The 19,962-nt window shown below is 43.4% G+C and overlaps 1 protein-coding gene and 2 long non-coding RNA genes across 4 annotated transcripts in view; 2 read left to right on the top strand and 1 right to left on the bottom strand.

Moving 5' to 3' along the window:
- Positions 1–19,962, bottom strand: part of LOC126876194 (venom serine protease Bi-VSP-like) — a 219,207-nt gene that overhangs the window by 143,520 nt on the left and 55,725 nt on the right. The gene's annotated exons all lie outside the window — the stretch shown is intronic.
- LOC126876224 (uncharacterized) lies at positions 737–9,879 on the top strand. Its single transcript, XR_007694012.1, has 3 exons — positions 737–954; positions 9,641–9,779; positions 9,856–9,879. It is a non-coding gene; the product is annotated as an uncharacterized LOC126876224 (long non-coding RNA).
- Positions 12,331–19,626, top strand: LOC126876238 (uncharacterized). Its single transcript, XR_007694026.1, has 2 exons — positions 12,331–12,427; positions 18,342–19,626. It is a non-coding gene; the product is annotated as an uncharacterized LOC126876238 (long non-coding RNA).

The following is a 19,962-nucleotide window of genomic DNA, read 5'->3' as shown; positions in this document are numbered from 1 at the left end:
TTCTATTCTTATATCCTTTAAACGTCATTTCAAGCTACAAGCTACTTTAACTCAAATAGCTCGATTTCAAGTTCTAACGTATACTGTAAAGCACACTTGCGAAGTGAAACAGTAAACACGATATGAAAACTCTCTCCCCAGTAAGAAATCGAATATCCAATTTCAATCGTGCTTCATCGATGAAGCATCAATGCTACGTAAAAGCATCGTGGCAGCCGCAATGCGGATCCGTTGAACAAAAATTTCCTGGCGCGATCGTTTTCGTAACGCTATTAGCCGTTTCAGTATCAGGGATGCTTTAAAAATCCGTATCGGATTGTACCATGAAGCGCAATAGCGCTTCGTTTATTTATTTACGAGAAGTGCCGATCAACTCGATTGCACTGCTCTTTTTTTTTTGTCGAAACATACCGTTCAACGCGTTCACGCTTCACTTCATCAGCTATATCAGAAACGTTACACTAAAGAGTCAAAAGGTTGCCAAATATTCGTGCTTTACCTTTTGTTTGTGTGACGTTCTGTAATTGGTTTTCCAATTCAAGAGGTAATTTATACATTAGTTTTTTCTTTATTTGGTTTACGATTATTTGAAAGAAAAGTAATTACGAGAGGAAACTCTGATAGACTAGCGGCAAGCTACGTTCGGAACCGAGCGCGTTGTGAATTGACAATCGTAACCAAACATCGCGACACAGTTCACCACACTACGTGTACAGCATGATCACGCTGAGTGGCGTTGAAACGGTTAACGTAACTGCGCGTACGACCGTCGAATGGCAAAGATATTCAAGCTGAGAATCGTTTTCAGATGTTACAAACAGCTGTGTTGACTTTCAAGGAGAAACCATTCGACATGATCTTACGTTTGAGCCGGGACCTTCGGTTTGCAGTTTCTGCACCTGCTATAATTCGAGGCTGAAGTGGTGCCAGTCGATCGTATGCAACCCGCCCGTAGTGAGTATATGCTCATTACTTAAACACTTAACACAACCAGAGAGAAACTAAAGCACACCGTTAACGCTTGCACGCTGGTCGTTAAAGCACATGCTACGCGAATAGGGTACACAACGATTCATCTAACTTGCCTTGAATTACTTTTACAAAGAGAAACATGGACAGGAATAATTTTTTGTTACGAGTCGTTTAATTTATTCGTTCGTTAGAACGATTGGTCTGACAAATTCAAAGTCTTGTTCCGTATAAATATTTTTAAACAAGTACGTCATAAGCTTTGTATATTTTTTTTATCGCAACGAAACTGTTCAGAGAAATGTTGAAATTATTAATTACAAAAGAAGACATTTACGTTGTAAAAATGTTAGCGAAAACATTTGTGAAAAAGTTACTTTGTTATAAATTCTACAAAAAGAAATATTGAAAATCACGCGCCATTTATTCAGTTGCACGTATGAAAAGTATTTTGCATTCGCGCAAAAGAATCCCTTAAGGATACATATTTTATAATAATTGGAGTGTCAAAGTTATTACGCGGATTGGCGTATACGTGCCTTTTAATGAAACTAGGTTATTCATTTGTTATTCGTTCCTAACTTTCAACTTTATGATTTTTGCGGAATAAAATTTTATATTCCGGTTCAGTTTATAAATGATTCATTTTGAATTTAATAAAATTAGAGTTACAGCAGTGCAATTTAATAAAGAACAAATAATCATTTGTACTTTATTAAAATGTTCTTTTAGCGTCTCGTTTTAATATTTCTCTAATAATATTTTGTTAACCGTTATATTTAAATGAAGGTTTTCAAAGCAGAGACGTACTTTAACGTAGGAAATGGACGTACATTTATAATGAGAATTCAGAAGCAAAAATATTTCATACAAAAATAAATATTCCCCATGTAAATAGGTGTAAATAGCTACGTTATGACTTTTATATGTATCTAACGTTTTTCCATGCAAGCTAACGTATATTTGCTTCTTCGCTTCTTCGATTCTGAGTAGTAAAACCTGGCATTCATGCGGTTGATAGGTAGTTACGCGCTGACAACGAAAAACATAAAATGAATAAAAAGCATGAGCCATCCTATAAAAAAAATAAAGCTGCTTTTATCTTTCATTATATATTCGTCAGAATATTGTTAATAAATATTTAAGTTCAGATTTCAGCTTAAATAAATGCATAGGATTGGACATTTATTTATATATGTATCTGTGAACGCTTTTTGACATAAAATTTTTATAACGACTAAAATGACATATTCCGATATTAAATTAATTTGATGAGAATAAAAACTGAATTTTTTAAACGAGATTTTGTATGAAGTTACATTTATTGGGAAAAATTCATTCTTTTATAATATGATAAAACGAGACTCATAGTCTGTATAAATCATTTCATGGAATATTATGTGTATGTACATGTGTTCTACGCTTTTATTATAAAAATGCTAAATGAACATAACGATCAAACGCATCGACAAATGCATTGAACATATCGATTGTTATTTTGAAAAATTGATTATCTTTTATTTGTTTCGAACTACAAATTGATTGAGACATTCGTGTTTGCTAAATTGCGAATTTAACGCAATGAAGTCGTCTGAATCCCTTGCGAGCATGTAAATATAGCGTCGAATTAACAGGTCAATTACTTGAGGTTGGAACTGAAAGAAAGAGAAAGATGGAGGAGGTCTTGCCTTTGAATGCTGGACACTTCTAAAGCCCACAGTTCGCTGAAATTGCCAGAGAATTCAATTAAATGGCAAATTAAACCATTGAACTGAATCTGTTTCCAATCGTGAGCTTGGAGGTTCTACCCTTTGAATTTTTAAACCAGTCACCCTTCTTTTGTACGTATGGTAACGAATATAATTCATAAACTAATGAAGTGTGTAATTCAATTGAAAGCTCTTTTCACTGAATCCAGTTTAGACTAAGAAAAATGATATAATAACGAAATTATCAATTTACAATTTATAGAGCGTATACTTTATTCGAAAGTGAAGTTTATTACTGCAAATATTAGTTGGCTATTTATAGCCTGTTTGAAAAGGTGATTTAATTTCGATTGATTTTCGATAAGTTTTTGTTGGTTTACTCAGGTTAATTAATCTCCAATAAAATAGAAATACCAATCCGGTAGTATAATTGCTTTCTTGCTTATTACCTTTTTACTAATTAGCGATGCACGATTCCAGACCAGTAAATATTTTTCCATCGGGAGAAGTCAGGTCGAGAGATGCAAGATTTATACGCTCGTTCTGTCAGTTATCCCAGTGTCTGTTACGCGATAGAAAATGAACGAACTGAATAATAAATGCATTATCGGCATGAAGATTGCTTGATGTAGGCCACCGCTTTTTTTTCTATCCTTCCGATACCATTTTTCTTTTTTTTTCTTCTTTTTTTTCTTTTTTTTTTCTTTTTTTTTTTTCTTTTTTTTTTTTTTTTTTTTTTTTGCGAAACACTTTGCTAGTCGTGAGAAGCAGCAATTCGGTAATACGAGCGGTAATACGAGCGGTAATACGAGACAAAGCGATTCAGAACTCGAATTCATTTGTTGGAACGACGCCATGGGCAAAAGTAGATAATGGAAAACTTTCTTCCAAAGACCATTTGATAGCGCCGACGTAATCAAGAGTGTGACGATATTGCCAGAGACGTTTCTGCAAATAGAAGACTAACTTATTTACGAATTGCCGTAACACGATTGCCGCTGGTAGTATGGTTAGTAATCGCTTTATTGAATTTTCGCTTGATGTGACATCGTCGAGAGTTTCTAGCGAAATTCTTCTCCCTGTAAAACTATGTTTCTACAGCAATGGCTGTAATTTTCGAGTTACCGTTTGCGAAGAAATCTTTTTCTTTGTTACGTGTAATAGATTATTTTTAAGTTTTAAGTTTTAAATTACATTGGTAACCTTCTATAATTTATTACTCGAAGGTGGTAATTTTTTCTTAAATAGTTTGTTTTTCCTATAATTTATTATAATATATTTTACTACAGAATCCTCAAAAACATGATGTATGTATATATATCCTGAAATATTATCAGTCTATTGTCAAGTTATAGAACATTATGGAAATTGCCAATTAAAGTCATAAAAAACAAAAAATAAGGAAGTTCGTTAAAATATGTGATTTTCCAATCAAGATATAGAATTTATTCGAGTAATATAGATTACGGTAGAGATGGTGACGGTAACAATGAGTGGACTGATTCTTCGTGCGAAAACAAATTGGAAGCGCAGAGCGATGTATTGTTTCAGCGAATATCGATTTTAAAGCACGGTTTTAAAGTACGTGTGCGTTTGACTAGGTGTGTTAATTAATATTGCTGTCTGATTTTCGATATGTAAATACAATATCTACATATCTTTAAACTTATGATAATTGAACTAACAATTATTTTAAATTTAAATTAAACATGATAATTGAACTAACAATTTTTTTAAATTTAAATTAATATTTATCCTTTTAAATGCAACAATTTTTTTTAATAATAATTTCACGCGTAAGTCAGCTGCGCACATATTTGATCGTTCTTTAAAGCTTGAATCTCTGCGAAGAGAAAAAATCTTTCAACCAACAAGAACTGGTTCTACGTTTTCTATCCATTTCCTTCCAGATAAATCTCTCTCTATCTAAAATCCTTATTTCCGTATTTCCTTGAAAAGGTTAAAGTCGTTTTGTATAAAATCCAACGTAGAGAAGAAGGAAGATCCGCAAAAGATTCTTTCAGCTTTCCCTATGTTTGAGCTCGAATCAAAGCAATCCTATTCCCAATAGGGTGACTATGCGTTTAACTTCTCATAGAATCTCTCTGATTCCGTGTGATACCTTCGGTGTTTTTGAAGTATGTAATTGATGTCGTAACGTCGACGCTTTGCAGTGCGAATTCAATTTTGAGTTGCAATTTCCCTGTTTGCGTGGCAAAAGCATAAAATCGATAAACACGTTTTCTTTGCCGATGGCGCACTGTAAATATAAATATTTGAATAAATATCGCGAATTTCATGTTGCTAAAAGATTTATACTATTTATTCGTAAATAACTGTTGGATATGTTTAAGTTGAAACCACTGCATTAGGTCTTTTTTCTTGTTTAAAATTATTTGTATTGGTAAATTGAATGAAAGTTCTAACATGTAATTTGTTCTTCTCTTATAAATAGTTTACGGAGGATAAAGCGTGGGTAACTCACGACTGTCGCGATCATGACACTATACATACCTATGTATAGCACGTATACTAAGCTAACTAAAATAGCAAGTCAGAGAAATGGAAACTTAGGAAAATCTAAAGGAAGATAAAACGTTCGAGCCTTGCCAGGAATATAAGATGCTAAGTAATCTTCCTAAGTAATCTCCTCCAGCTTTTTCTAGTTTGATCAATAATTATTAGTACATGTTAGGAAAATAAATAGAATTTTTGTTCTCAAGCGAGGTATAATTTAAATTTTGTATGTACACAAAAATGTTAAATATCTGTAATAAACATGGTATAATCAATTTTTTTACATAAAATTATATTGTATAGGCTATTGTTATTTAAACATTTTAAATTGGATGAAGGAAAAAAATGACGCAAATAAAACGTAGGACATTTTAATTAAAGAGACTAATATAGAGATTTATCTACTTAACTGTGATTAAATCATCTCCACTTAACGCTCTACCTCTTCTATTAATTATGCTTCGTTAAACTATGATTACAGAGGATGGGTTTTTTGATAAAATGACATTCTGACAAATATATATAGATCGATATATATATAGATATAGATAGACAAATATATAGATTCTTACAACAGTAGTTATGAATGAACAGTAGTTATTGTATCAATTCCGTTCTTCAGAAGCTTCATTTGTGAAAAGACAATTCGCCAGAATATGGATTCACTGTAGTTATAGCTGTAGGATTTCAATCTAGTTGACAGACTTGCTTTACGTAGAGAATATCTGTCTCTTGTTCTACCTTATCGCGATTCTCTCCTCATCTTATACGCTTTGTCGAGCAAAGTAATATTGGCATATATCTCGGCTCTGGTTACAATCATTAGTTTCCGCCTAAACGGTTAGAATCACATAGCTCGCGCTCTACTCTCGTTTATTCAACATTCAGGCCATATGGTCGCATGCGACGAGTTTTATGTTAATTCCGACCGATTACAATACCTTTCTTTCGTTTACAAGGAACGACGAGACTGGCAGTTGCGTGATTTCCAATGCAAAAGCCGCGATATCTGCACGATAACCTAACCTCAACCGATTTTGTTGTACTATTCTTATGTGGACTTCGTTTGTACCACAACTTCGTCGTAACAAAAATAGAATACGTAGAACACAGCATTCCGTTATGCGATATTGTCGATTCCTAACATCCGAAAAATCAGAGATAATTATTTCCCTACAGTTGTACATTTGTGTGAAAAATTACGAACGTAAAGTTGTTTGGTGCATGCACAGTCCTCCCCTCCCCTGCATTTGCGTGGACATGCTAGAAAGATTCACTTTTCCACGGTGAAACTGTATGAAATGTATTATAATTTCATTTTTACAAAGGTCGAACATCCTACTATGCATAAATTTAATATTAATATAAGCAGGTTTCGTGTTAAGTATTACATCTGACGTATAAGCACACGTGTGTACGAGCCTTGGTTTTAAATGTCTTATAGTAGACACCGAAAAGATTATTCAGTTGGATATCTGACTCAACATCAATATTTTACTAGGAGATAACATGTTAAGAACACGTTGGTGGATGGCATGGGAGATGATGAATGAAGACATACTTCTGTGAGATACATAAAATAGTAGTCAGAACGTATTTTGGCGCTTGGGGACAGCAACAGCTGGTGATACTGTCATACACCTCCATTTATAAACTTTCGAAAATCGATGTGACCTTCAAACTTTAGTGTATTCTGTTTCACAGCACAAAATGTTTCCGAAACGTACGTTTATTGTTACAATGAACTTGACTAATGGCTCTGAAATACTATCCTTGAAAAAACAATGGGGGAATTGGAGCAAAAAAAAGAAGGAAATAAACAAAGACCTTGTTGGTTCGTAAAAATAAAATATGCTACAGGAAAAACTTTTTCCAACGGATTGAGATGCGACGAGCTTTAAAAGCTATGACGCGAATCGAGCGTTTGTCTACAAGAGCGCATTTTCGGTGGATATATAGATATACATGTATATGTGACGAAATATACTAAAGCAATATTGACCCTTTGTCGCTGAAAGTATCAAACTACAAAACTTCCTTTCAAATTTTCAGAATAAGGAAATCAGGATCATGATAAATAATTGGAACATAATTAAAAATAATATATCTTCTCTATAAGATAATGAATACATTGGTTCATTTAATTTTTATGGATATTCAAACGCTTCTGTGAAATAAAACGTCAAGATTATAGAGTATAAAATTCATAGCTATGAAATAACTAAAACTCTGATGTATTATTAAAAATATACGTTAGGTTGTATGTAGTGATACATACAAAGATTACATGTACAAACCCATAATTAACACAATGCTACCGCAACCATTCTGCAATCTACCTTGCCCAAAACACTCTTCCAGTCACCTCCAAACTCTTCAATTCTCTCCACCTAATCACCCACAAACCATTCACAAACATGCAATTCTCGACAAAAGAAGAACTTATCGTCAGTTGTCCTTAACATCTCGTTCATTCATTTGGTCCCTATCCCCCTATTTCCTCCCACCGTGATGATCGCACTACATTTTTCCACATTTTCTACATTTTTCTCTATTCTATTCTCTGGATGACCTGAATTCTCGAGCAGTCGAGTGACGATTGATCTGTACAATTGATCGATTTCTTTTTACTACAGCCATGCAGAAAATTTCGCCTTGGAAAAGAATGTTGTGATTTCGAATGTCTGGATCACCTGAAGAACGTTACCGGAAGTGGTAAAATTTATGTCCTTGATTATGATGAATCCTCCAGCTCCTCGACTCAGCGACAAACGCTACTCTGGGTGATGAGCGTAATGGTGCTATTGCGGCTTGTTTAATTTTTCAACAAGGATCCAGATGGCGCCGTTGACGGAATTCTTTCGCTATAAACGTCAACGATCAACATCAGCCATCAGGCAATTTCATATTTGTGACTTATTTCTTCTGTGTTATTTCTTCTAATTTTATTGTTAGTTCTTCAATTTGTATTCCAAAAGATTGAACTCTTTTTACGTGCGTGTGTGTTTTTCTTTTTTTTGTAACTCGTCGAGTTGCAATTCTAATTTTTGCACTTCCTCCTTCATGTCCTCTATGTGTTTCTCGAACTCTTGTGTCGTCCTGTCTTTGTCGGAACATTCTACTTGAAGATCAGCGAGTTGATGCTCGGGATCGTAATTCAATTTTTGGTCGTTAGCAGTAATAAGCTCACGTAACTTCACTTTTGAACTTGATCTTGTTTGGTCTTGATTGTGTTTTCGTGGTGCTTGTGGTGTTCTAAAAGTAATCGTCACGTTACTTGCATTTTTAGTGCACATTGATACACTGCACTCTGCAGTTCTCCTATTTTCAAACTTGCTTCATTTAAGGTAACTTTATGAATTTCCGATTGATGCTTTAACATTTGATGTAAGCCTTCTATTGCTGTTTCACGTTCTTTCAACTGTTCATTAAATTCGTTGTTTAGCATATCCACTCGAGAAATTCCGAGTTCTTGAGCATCGTTTCTTCTTTTAGAAATTTGGCCTATTTTCTCTCGCCTGCTGCTACATGTTGCTGTCATTTTATCAACTTCTTTCTTCTTTTTTTTTCTTTTTTTTTTTTTCTTGAACTTAAAATCTTGATTTAAGGTTTGTGTTTCACTATATGATTTATTATTATTAACTAGTTCAACATTATTTTCAGTAGATTTTTTTTTCGCGTGATTTTTATACTTATTTAAATAGTTTTACACGAACAAATGCATCGTACGTCAGATATACCATTTTTAATAAATTGTCGCCTTTACAACTCGAGTTACCTCTGAACGAGTCGCATGATTGATCAATAAGCCATGAGTAATTATGCAAATTCAGTTTTTTTTTCATCTATCTATCTGAATATTATAACAAAGACTTTACATTGAATATTTTATTAAAATTGTAAGTTTTTCATAAACGCTTCAAAATCCACAGTCTATTGATCAACTCCTCTATCCTTTCTCTTTCTCCTCACTAAAATAGATAAATTCCTAATGTAGTTTGTGGATAATATTTCTTTTTTTTTTTTTTTCTAAAGCAAATCACATTTATCATCTGATATATTTTTTTAAATAATTTCTGTCTGTACATTTTCTTCTTTTCCCTTACTCCTCTTTCTCTTTCTAATGAATTCTTTTTATTCCGTAAAATAGTTTTTGTATATTCAATTTTGTTAAGTGCAATCCTTATTTCTGATAACTTACTTTTATTAGATAATTCTTGTGAATCTTCTACTACATCTTCCATATCATTTTGAGTGCGGCTTCTACCTTCAGTAAATTTAATATCTTGAACCGTATCATTAATTTCAATAGCTCTTTCGGTATCAAGTAAATCGCACTTATTATTTAATATACCTTTTGAATTGACTTCTGTCTCTGTAGTTTCTTCTTCTGTATCTTCTTCGAGTTTTCTTCGTTCTTCTAATCCACCTTTCTCATTTTCTAGGATCTTCCTTGTTGTTACGCCGCCTAAAACATCTGCACGCCAGCCCGCGCCAGCTCGCACCACCGGACAACAACCAGCCTGCGTAACGTCACTTCGACCCTCAATAAACCTAAGGACCCACCATAACTTTCACTTCCCTGTAGTGTTTCGCCATGTGTCTTCAATCCGTTTGTCTTGAAGAATTTCTAAAGCTTAAAAATATTCTCGAAACACAGTCGGTTTTTAGAGAGGTCCTTGGGTTTATTAGACGTACTTAAAACACGGAGAAAACGGGTATGCACCCATTAGGAAAATCCGAATAGCCCTCTAATAAAACAAGCTATGTTTTCCTCACGCACACAGTCATCTATCCACCACGATGGTAGGAGACTTCCTACTCATCCCTTCGAGCAGTAGTGCAGGTCATGACCAATCGACACCGCGGTTCGTTACCCTCACTTTTCCTAACGAAAGTGGGGACAACGAATCCGCGTTCTTTAGGCACAGGGGCATACCCACACCGAACTTTTCTTCTGTATTAGAAAAAGAGCGACAGTCAGTCTAAAAACTAACGCCTAACGCGGCAGTCTACACATAGCGCGAGAGTCGCATACTTTACGAAAATCTTTTGTCGGTTCTCGGTGTTGTCGAACATACATCTTCTCTCCTAAATATATTATAGTGCTAAGTACATTAATACATTAATCTCCATTATAAGAGCCCTGCTCTAGCGTACATATCTATCACATCTTCGTGCGACAAGTTGTTAACTATTTATTTCTCTACGTCAGTGTAATCTGTAAAGTGTTGGAAATATATAATTTATAATTCAGTGAATCACAGTGTTATACAAACTCAATCACCCCTATTATCTCAACGGAAATCAGGGGATCGATCAATTCGTGGTGTCGATTGATATAATCGTACGACCCCCGTTGACGTCTCTCCTCGCGGTTACGTCTCCCCGCAATTGGTCGGAATTTACACTTGTATTTTCATCTTCTTTAACTTCGACTTTATCCGATCTCCTAGGTCTGCCTCTATGTTTCGCTTCATCAGTTGCTATTACACCCGTTACTGCATTATCATTTTCTACAGATTTATACCTATCGCTATCACTAGCTGTGTTCGTTAAAAGAACTTCCCTTCGTTGACGAACTTATCAGTTGTTTCGTTTTCACTATCTGAAATTGATTTTTGTTTAACACCTCTTTTTTCTTCTTTGGCAAATTTATTTTCTACATTTTCCGATGCCTTTTGTTTATTAATTATTTCAGACTTGTCTTCGATTAATTTCGTCTTTAAAGCGCTTCGCAAAATTTTATTTGTGTTTGATTGTCTGGTTTGATTATAAACAATTTCTTCAAATTTTGGCGAAGTAGCAGGCTTTGCAGCAACATTATAACGACTGCTCCGTTTACTACTATCTAACATAGATGGAGATGGATTCTTGTCATCTTTATTCTCTAAAGACTTCTCTTGTGTATTAGCATCTAAATTTCTCGACATAAGATCTGCTGAAGTTTTTTATTCTGTAGTGTCACACGCATTTTTCGCTGTCATCATTTGGTCTTCTTCTATAAGCAAATGTTCATTATTGTAAGCATTATCTCTTGCTTTTTGTATGGATTCTAATGATATATTTTGTTCAACGTTGTCTATTGATTTTGTATCATTTTCAGCAGTTGATTTACTAACTGCTTCTAATTCCTTCGTTTCAATTTGGTTTTCTTTATTTGTATCGCCGTCCAAAATATTTCTCATTGAAATATTATCCTTCTTGTTATGATCTTTTTCTGCTTCTCCTAAACTTTTACTTTTTTTGTCGAACCGTTCTTGTAAATTTTGAGTATCTTGTGACGAAGATGGTGACAAATCATTATACAATACTGCAATATCTTCTTTCCTTCGTTTCACAGACTCTTTCTGGTATTCTGTTGAGCTATTGACATCAAACATTAAGTCTGTTTTAATGAAAATATAATCCTGTGAAGCGGTGTCAATTGATACTTTCTTTTCATAAGAATTTTCTACATTAGACTGCAATTCTTTTGAAAATTCTTTCAAAACCATTTCTTCATTTCCTACAGTAACGTCTGTTTTCTCCAAGCTTTTGTTCAAATTATTAGAAACTAAACTACCCTGATAACTCCGACTAGTCGCTGCTTTAATAGTCTCCTTTAACAGTTTTCTTAACTTGATTTCGTTCTGCTTCTGCATAGCGTCTAGTATGGCCCGAATACTTGGATCCACACCAGTAGCCATAGGGCTAACAGAAGATGTGTCTTCTGATTTTTTGCTCATAGTGGTTATTGTACTGTTGTTGGAGTCTGTACTAGCGAAGCTATTGCGACGAGTACGATAATATTTAAAAGAATCCAGTTCTTTACCTGAATATTCTTCTTTTCGTGACCAGTTTCAATTTTGGTGATGACCGTAGTCCGCTTTCCGTAGAAGTCGTTTTCACGCAAAGTGAGCTGATCTGCAGAGGTCCGCTGATCCCTCAATCTTCAATGATGCACGTATGCCGAAATGCGTAATTTCGCTTTCTTGAAGTTGATGGATCCTGGCACGGATCGCCAAAATGTCACGTAAAGTTGGTACTTGGGTGGTAGTAAGAAGGCTGCGTCGTAACCCAACTACTTATTTTCCTTTATAAAACTTTATTATAAACACAAAATAACACCGAATCGGAGAATAGGGGTTGTATGAGCACAGCAACTAGAAGAGGAACAAGAACTGTCCAAGCTGGGTGAAGTCTCGGTTTATATACGTTTTGGTTTTAGGATGTTGAGGGGCTAGGTGTAGGTTATGATAGTCGGTCGCCTCGATCGCCTCGCGCTCGTCGCAGGCTTCGATGGCGTCCAGGGGTAAGAGGAGGAGAATAGCAGCAACAACCCCGGAGGTGTCCGAAGAGTTGGAGGCGCAGATGAGGACGAGCTCCCCGGCGGACATCAGCGCGAGCCTGACGATGCACGTGTCCGAGATAATGCACGTCGCGACGACGTCGTCAAACCTCAAGGGGACCTACATCAGATCCCTGAAGAACGCGGCGAGCTACATCACCGCCGCCTGGAACACGGAATCCTCGAGGAGGACGAGGCCAGCGCGAGACACCGACACGAGGCTGTCCGTGCTGGAAGAGGAGAACGCAGCCCTCCGCCAGGAACTGAGGAGACTGGCTGCACGCGTCCACGAGTGCCCGCGATGCACCGACGCGACGCCCGAATACGTCCGTCCTCCGCGGGAAGGGGGAAACGACAGGACGCGTCTAGACGCCCTGGAAAGAGTAGTCCGAGAACTAGGACCTTCCATTCTCAGGATCGTGGAGGAACGATTCGGGGGCACGCGATTGCAACACACCCCCGAAGGACGACCGAGCAAGGACCGCTCCGTCGATCCCCGCGCTGCCCAAACAACGTCGCCCCCAAGGGAGCATGTAGTCTGGTTCTTGGTGTCGGGTACTTTCCTGAGATTTAGTATCGTATACAGCACCCGGGCAACCCTAGAAGCCATCGGAGTTGGGATACGCCCAACCAGCGCACTCGGTACACAGTACCGGTTACCTCAAATAATCGCCCGCAGGAGGCACTCTCGTCTCAGGTCGAACGGGGCCCTTTCCAAGCCCTTCCGTCTGCCGGGACGGTATCCGGAGCAGGTGGGACGCTGCTCACACGCCGAAGGCCACTCGGAGGACTTTGTCCCCCTTAAACCAGCCCTCTTGCCAGCACTTGGCCACAACCACTGCCACCACGAGTCCATACCCATAATTGGTCGAGCCGAGGGTTCGCTACTCCCTCAGAGCTAACACTCGACCGCCCGTGGTACCGTTCATATGTCAACGGTGGGACCGCGCGTGTGGATGTACCGCCACGTCTCTGCTGCACGGTTTACTTGCACACCGTGCAGTCAGACCCAGATGAGACTCACGTAAGCGGGAGTTGAGGAAACGTACCTCGGCGGCTCTCCCGACGGTCTCACCCTTGGCATCAGGATCGTGGGTGCGCTACTACCCAAGGCTCCGTGGGGAAGATCTTTGTCTTACACCACAGCAACCTTCCTTGCGGTGTACATAGAGGACTCACGTAAGCGGGACGCTTGTCCCGACGGTCCTCCCTGGCTGCGGGACCGTGGGTTTGCCAGCCCCCATAGACTCGCAAAAGCGAATCCTCCCTGCGGAGTCCCCCAAGGGAGCAGGAGGACGGGGGATGGGAACTGGCAGAGACGAAGAAGAAAAGAAGGAGAAGGGGGAAGAAGACGAACGGGACGAAGACAGCAGCCGCCGCCGTCGGAGGAGAGGCGGCGAGGAAAGGATCGACCGCGCTACCACCGACGCGAGCACAACGGCAGCAGCCCCAGCCCGGCAGGACTACAGGCGCACCGAAAGCGAGCGCCCCCGCAACGCAGAAAGGACCACCGCGGACACCCAAGGCGGTCACGCCCCCTCGCGCACCGCGAACATCCGCGGTGACCCTGACGTTGAACGAGGGAGCGAGAATGTCGTACGCCGACGTCCTGGAAGCAGCCAGAACGAGGATCCCGCTATCGGAGCTCGGCATGGAGCGCTTAGAGATGAAGAAGGCGATGACGGGTGCCATCATAATCCAAGTCCCCGGAAACAAGGACAGGGGAAAGGCGACGCTACTGGCGACGCGTCTGCCCGAGACGCTGGACCCGACGGCGGTGAGAATCGCCACACCGACCAGGATGGTGGAGCTACGCGTGACCGGTATAGACATCTCGGTCAAGAAGGAGGAGTTGCGAAGAGCATTGGCCTCAGCGGCAGGATGCGGCAGCGCGGAGGTGCAGGTGGGCGAGATCGGCGCCACCAGAGGCGGCCTCGGGTCGGCATGGATCAAGTGTCCGGCAGCAGGAGCCCGCAAGCTGGCCCAGGCGGAGAAGATAGCCCTGGGCTGGTCAACCGCGAGGATAAGGGCCATCCCGAAGCGGCCGTTGCAGTGCTTCAGGTGCCTGGAACTGGGGCACGTACGCGCCACCTGCGTATCCGGCGAAGACCGAGGACACCTGTGCTACAGGTGCGGCGGGAGCGGACACCGCGCCAGAGACTGTCCCGCGTCCGCTCCCAAGTGCCCCCTGTGCGAGTCGCTCGGAGCGCCCGCGAATCACAGGATGGGCGGAGAGGCATGCACCCCCCCCCCCCCAAAGTCAAGAGGAAGAGACCGATCCGCCAACCAGCAGCAGCAGCAGCCGCGGAAGGGACGCCAGGAAGCGCCGCCGAACCAGCAGCGGCGGATGGCCGGGAGGAGGCCATGGAGGTGACCGCATAATTCAAGCGCCTGCTGCAATGCAACTTCGGTAGGTCGAGAAGAGCGCAAGATCTGCTCCTCCAGACCATCCGGGAGAACGAGGTCACCCTGGCGGCGGTGGCCGAACCGCATCGCATTCCCGACTCGCCCAACTGGATCGGGGACCTGGACGGATCCGCGGGGATAACGTGGACGTCAGCCTCGGGCGTCCTGCTGGACCGTGGCAGCGGCTTCGTCTCGAGTGGCGGGGAGCAGCGGTGGTGGCGGTATACGTCTCCCCGAACATCGACCTGGCCGCGTACGGGGACTTCCTGGATCGAGTCGGCGAGTGCATCGGAAGATGCCTCCCCCGCCAGGTACTCGTCCTCGGGGACTTCAACGCCCACTCGACGCAATGGGGAAATCCCAGGACCAACTCCCGAGGAAGGATGCTCACCGATTGGGCAGCGGGTCTGGGGCTCCTGCTGGCGAACAGGGGCTCGGCGAGCACCTGCGTGGCGTGGAGAGGATCCTCGGTAGTGGACATCACGTGGGCTACCCCGGAGCTGCTCAGGCGAATTCACGACTGGAGAGTGGCCGAGGGGGTGGAAACGCTGTCCGATCACCTCTACATACTGATGGAGGTGACCCTGGGGGCCGAAGACGACGCCGGGAGACGACGACGACCGGGAGAAAACCGTCGCCGCCCGCCACCGCGATGGCGTCTCAAGGAGAGGGACAAGGAGATGCTACGGGCGGCCACGATCGTGTCCGCCTGGAGCTGGGACGCCCGACGGACGACCGAGCAGGGAAGCATCGACGAGGAGGCGGAGGAGCTCCGAAGATACATGACCGCGGCGTGCGACGCCTCGATGCCACGCTCCGTCCCGGGGGGTGGACGCGACCAGGGAACGTACTGGTGGACTCCGGAGATCGCGGAGATGCGAGAGAACTGCGTTCGGGCCCGCAGCAGATTCCTAAGGGCCCGTCGTCGCAGACTGACGCGCGACGAGGAAGAGATCTCCAGCTGCTGCGAGGAGTACAGAGAGACGAGACGCACGCTTCAGCGGGACATCAAGACCGCGAAAGCTCGGTGCTGGACGGAACTGATCGAGGAGGTCGAATCCGACCCGTGGGGACGGCCCTACAAAATAGTCACGAAGAAGCTACGACCTTCGGCGCCCCCGCTGACCTCGGACATGGATCCGGCGTTGTTGGACAACGTCATCGGGACGTTGTTCCCGCCGGAAGACACGGACGCGAGCCAACCGGCGCCACCCTCCCCCTCCGTCAACGACGACGACCGCAACGGGATGGAGCGAAGAACTGCAAGTGACCGACGAAGAACTCTTCGAAGCAGCCAGGATGACGGCATCCCGCGACGTGGCGCCGGGCCCCGACGGAATACCTGGCAGGGCGTGGGTGGAGTCGATCGTCACCATGGCTCCCCGCCTGCGACACCTGTTCACCAGATGCCTGGAGGAGGACGCCTACCCCCGGACATGGCGGACGACCAGGTTGGTCCTGCTGCGGAAAGAGGGCCGCCCGCCGGACTCGCCGTCCGCGTACAGGCCGATATGCCTGCTGGACGAGGTGGGCAAGATGCTCGAAAGGATCATCGCCGCCCGGCTGGAGGCCCACATGACCGAGAGGACGCCCGGATGGCACGACAGCCAATACGGATTCCGCCGCGGCCGCTCGACCGTGGACGCGGTGAAGAGGCTGAAGACCATGGCCGAGGACAAAGTCTCCCGAGAAGGGGTGGCGGTGGCGGTATCGCTCGACGTCACCAACGCCTTCAACTCGATCCCCTGAGCCAGGATCGTGGAAGCCCTGCGACACTTCAAGGTCCCGGCGTACCTAGTAGGGATCATCCGAGCGTACCTGACCGACTGATACATCGTCTACGCCGGGAAGTACGGGGAGGAAAGAAGACGGATCGAGCGCGGCGTTCCGCAGGGGTCGGTGTTGGGACCGATACTCTGGATCACGGCCTACGACTCCGTCCTCCGATGTCCGATGCCCCCGGGAGCAGGCATGGTGTGCTACGCCGACGATACCCTGGTCCTGGCCGGGGGACGGTGGTGGCACGACGCGGCGAATCGCACGGAGGACGCCGTGGCATGCGCGGTGGGCGCAATTCGGAGGCTCGGCCTGACGGTGTCGCCGGCCAAATGCGAGGCACTGTGGTTCTTCGACCAGCGACGAAGAGGAACATCTCCTCCCGGACTGTCGGTGAACATCGGCGGAGAAGAGGCGGACCTTCGTCCCGAAGGCGACGGCCGCAGCCAACGCCTTGTGCGGCCTCCAACCGAACATCGGCGGAGCAGGATCGAGAGTCCGCCGACTCTACGAGGGAGTAGTTCGGTCCCGAGTCCTCTACGGGGCACCCGTCTGGGCCAGAAGCTTGACGGCCAGTCGCCGCAGCCTGACACTGCTGCGGAGGCTGCAGAGGACGACCGCCATCCGCATAGCGAGAGGCTACAGGACGACGTCGTACGCGTCGGCGACCGTGCTGGCGGCGTCCCCTCCGTTCGAGCTGCAAGCCCTGGCGCTCGAACGCGTATACGAACACCAGAGGAGCCCGACGCCATCCACCGCCAGCCAGCCGGCCCCGAACATCCGGGAGGAAGCGAGGAAGGAGACATGGGAACGATGGCGCTCGCAGCTGATCCAGGAGGACGCCGTGCGGCCGCACCGGGCCGTTCGCGCCGTGCTTCCCAACTGGGAGGCCTGGAGGGATCGAGGCGGAGCGCCACTGACCTTCAGGATGACGCAGGTGCTCACCGGCCACGGAGTATTCGGCGAGTACCTGCTAAGGATTCGGCGAGAGGCGACGTCCATCTGTCACCACTGCGAGGAAGAGGAGGACACGGCGCAACACACGCTGGAGTTCTGTCCGGCGTGGGCGGAACCACGACGCGTCCTACGACTCGAAATCGGCGAGAGCTTAGCCCCCGAAGCGGTCGTCGCGGCCATGCTCAGAGGGCGCCAGGAGTTCGCCGCCATCCGCACTTACTGCGAGCAGGTCATGCTGGCGAAGGAGCGGGCAGAAAGAAACCGGGAACGAGCCCGCGATCCGTCCAGGACATCGCAGCACCCGAGAAACACAACGCGCCACAGGGGCGCGACGCCGCCACCGGCGCCGCCGCGGCCACCGTAGAAGCGCGAAGAACCAGGAAGAGGCGTCAGGGGACGGGGTCCCCAGGATGACGCAGCAGGAGCGAGGCGCTAGGGGGCGTGGTCCCCCCCCCCCCCCCCCTAGCGGTCCAAGAAGAGCAGGACGCCTCCCTTCGAGGAAAGGAGAGATAGACGCCCGGGGGTAACCGGTAGTAATTCGGGAGAGATCCCGGGTGCATCTCGACTCAGGCGTCAGGACAGGCCACCGTGGAGTTTTAGTCGGTAAGAGTCCGACACTACCCGCTAGCGGGTGTCCGTGAGGATTTCTCCACGAAAAAAAAAAAAAAAAGGTGTAGGTTATGATGTAGAAAAGTGTCCGAAGGTCGGGGGTCCATATCCTATCTCTGATGTGGACGGAGGTGCGTCACAGCCTTGGTGTATGCTATGATGATAAGGTGGTGATGTGTCCAAAAGTGTCCGAAGGTCGGGTGTCGATGTATTATCACTGATGTAGGTTGAGATGTGATTGATGTCACAAGAGCTTGGTCGAATATTAACTTTCAGCAACTCTTTTCAAACTCACCAGTCACAAGCCACGGTTTACTGAATACATCTTTTTGGAAAATCCTTTTTAGATTTTCGTACAAGGAACATGGTTTGTTTGACAAGGGATTTTCTTTTGAAGCAATTTGGGGTGACAAAAAGGTCTTTTTGTTAGGTAGCTTATCAATAAAAATGTTTTATTAATGACGTAACTGGAACGAATACTAACGAATTTAAATAGAATCGACGACCAAATGGAATATATCTTCTTTTCAATTTTCATAAATCGAAAGCCCTATGGATACGTATAAATGTTTCTTTTACTCGTAGTAAATTATTATTATTCTATTATACGTGTGTATACTACAGAAGGACCATACTAATAGGCACCAACAGCTTTCATCTAACATAATATTTTCATGGAATCTTATAATCATCTTCGCCTCATTGTCTCCGAATAAGTCGTATTTAACAACATTTCGAATTTCGATTTGTTGAAAAAGCCGCTCAAATTGATGCACAAATTTGACTTCGCAAATCGCCTTTTTGCACTCCCCGTACTGGCGAGAACGAAGATAAATGTTCGGCACTGAGCTACTGCTCAGTTGCTACGAGTTAATCCTCGTTTTGCTTCAAGTAAATGAAACGCTCTAATCTGTAAGACGTCCATAAGATTCGGTTGACGGTGGCTGTTTCGTGTTAATCGGTGTCTCAATTTTCTAATTTAATTATTGTGCTCGATTTAATGACATGGCGATCTGGTCCAAAAAAAAAAAAAAAAAAGTGACTCCTTTTTTTGCTTTGATATAAGATTTTTATTTTTACGTATGAAATATGGCGAAGAAGTAGTGACCTCTCTTTTATCGATGTAATCATATTAGGGGAACGCAGTAAATGGCTTCTGCAATATCATGGAACTATTCGTATCCCTCGATTAATCAAGTTCCCCTAGGTCAGTGGTTCTCAATTCTTGAAGCGTTTATCGATTAAAAAATAGTTCTAAATCTTCTTCGATTTTCTCCAAAGAATTTTCAAATTGAATATTTAAGACAACATTTAATGAATTCAAATTGAAACGCCTTATTTTATCACGTAAACGATAATTAGGAAAGAGAAAGAATTCGTATTCTATATAGAATATATATTCCATGCAAAGTGTTCCAACAATTTTTAAACCTTTACAAATTTTCCATAACATACTAAAGGAATGTCAGTAATTTGTCATCTCAGTATGCCAATTTCCTTAAATTATGCCAATTGCCAATGTATGCCAATTTGTATAAAATTTAAATCCACCTTTTATTGGTAATCTAAAAATCATTACTTTCTTCAATAATATAGGAAATAATACCTTAAAAATTGCTCAAGAAATACGCAAAATGCGTCGAAGGTAACCGAGCCAAAAAGATAATAAATAAATAAATAAAAAAGAAA

This window comes from Bombus huntii, unplaced genomic scaffold (genome assembly GCF_024542735.1).
Source record: "Bombus huntii isolate Logan2020A unplaced genomic scaffold, iyBomHunt1.1 ctg00000067.1, whole genome shotgun sequence".
In the NCBI taxonomy this organism is placed as follows: Eukaryota; Metazoa; Arthropoda; class Insecta; order Hymenoptera; family Apidae; genus Bombus; species Bombus huntii.
This window is presented reverse-complemented; position numbering and strand designations above follow the sequence as displayed.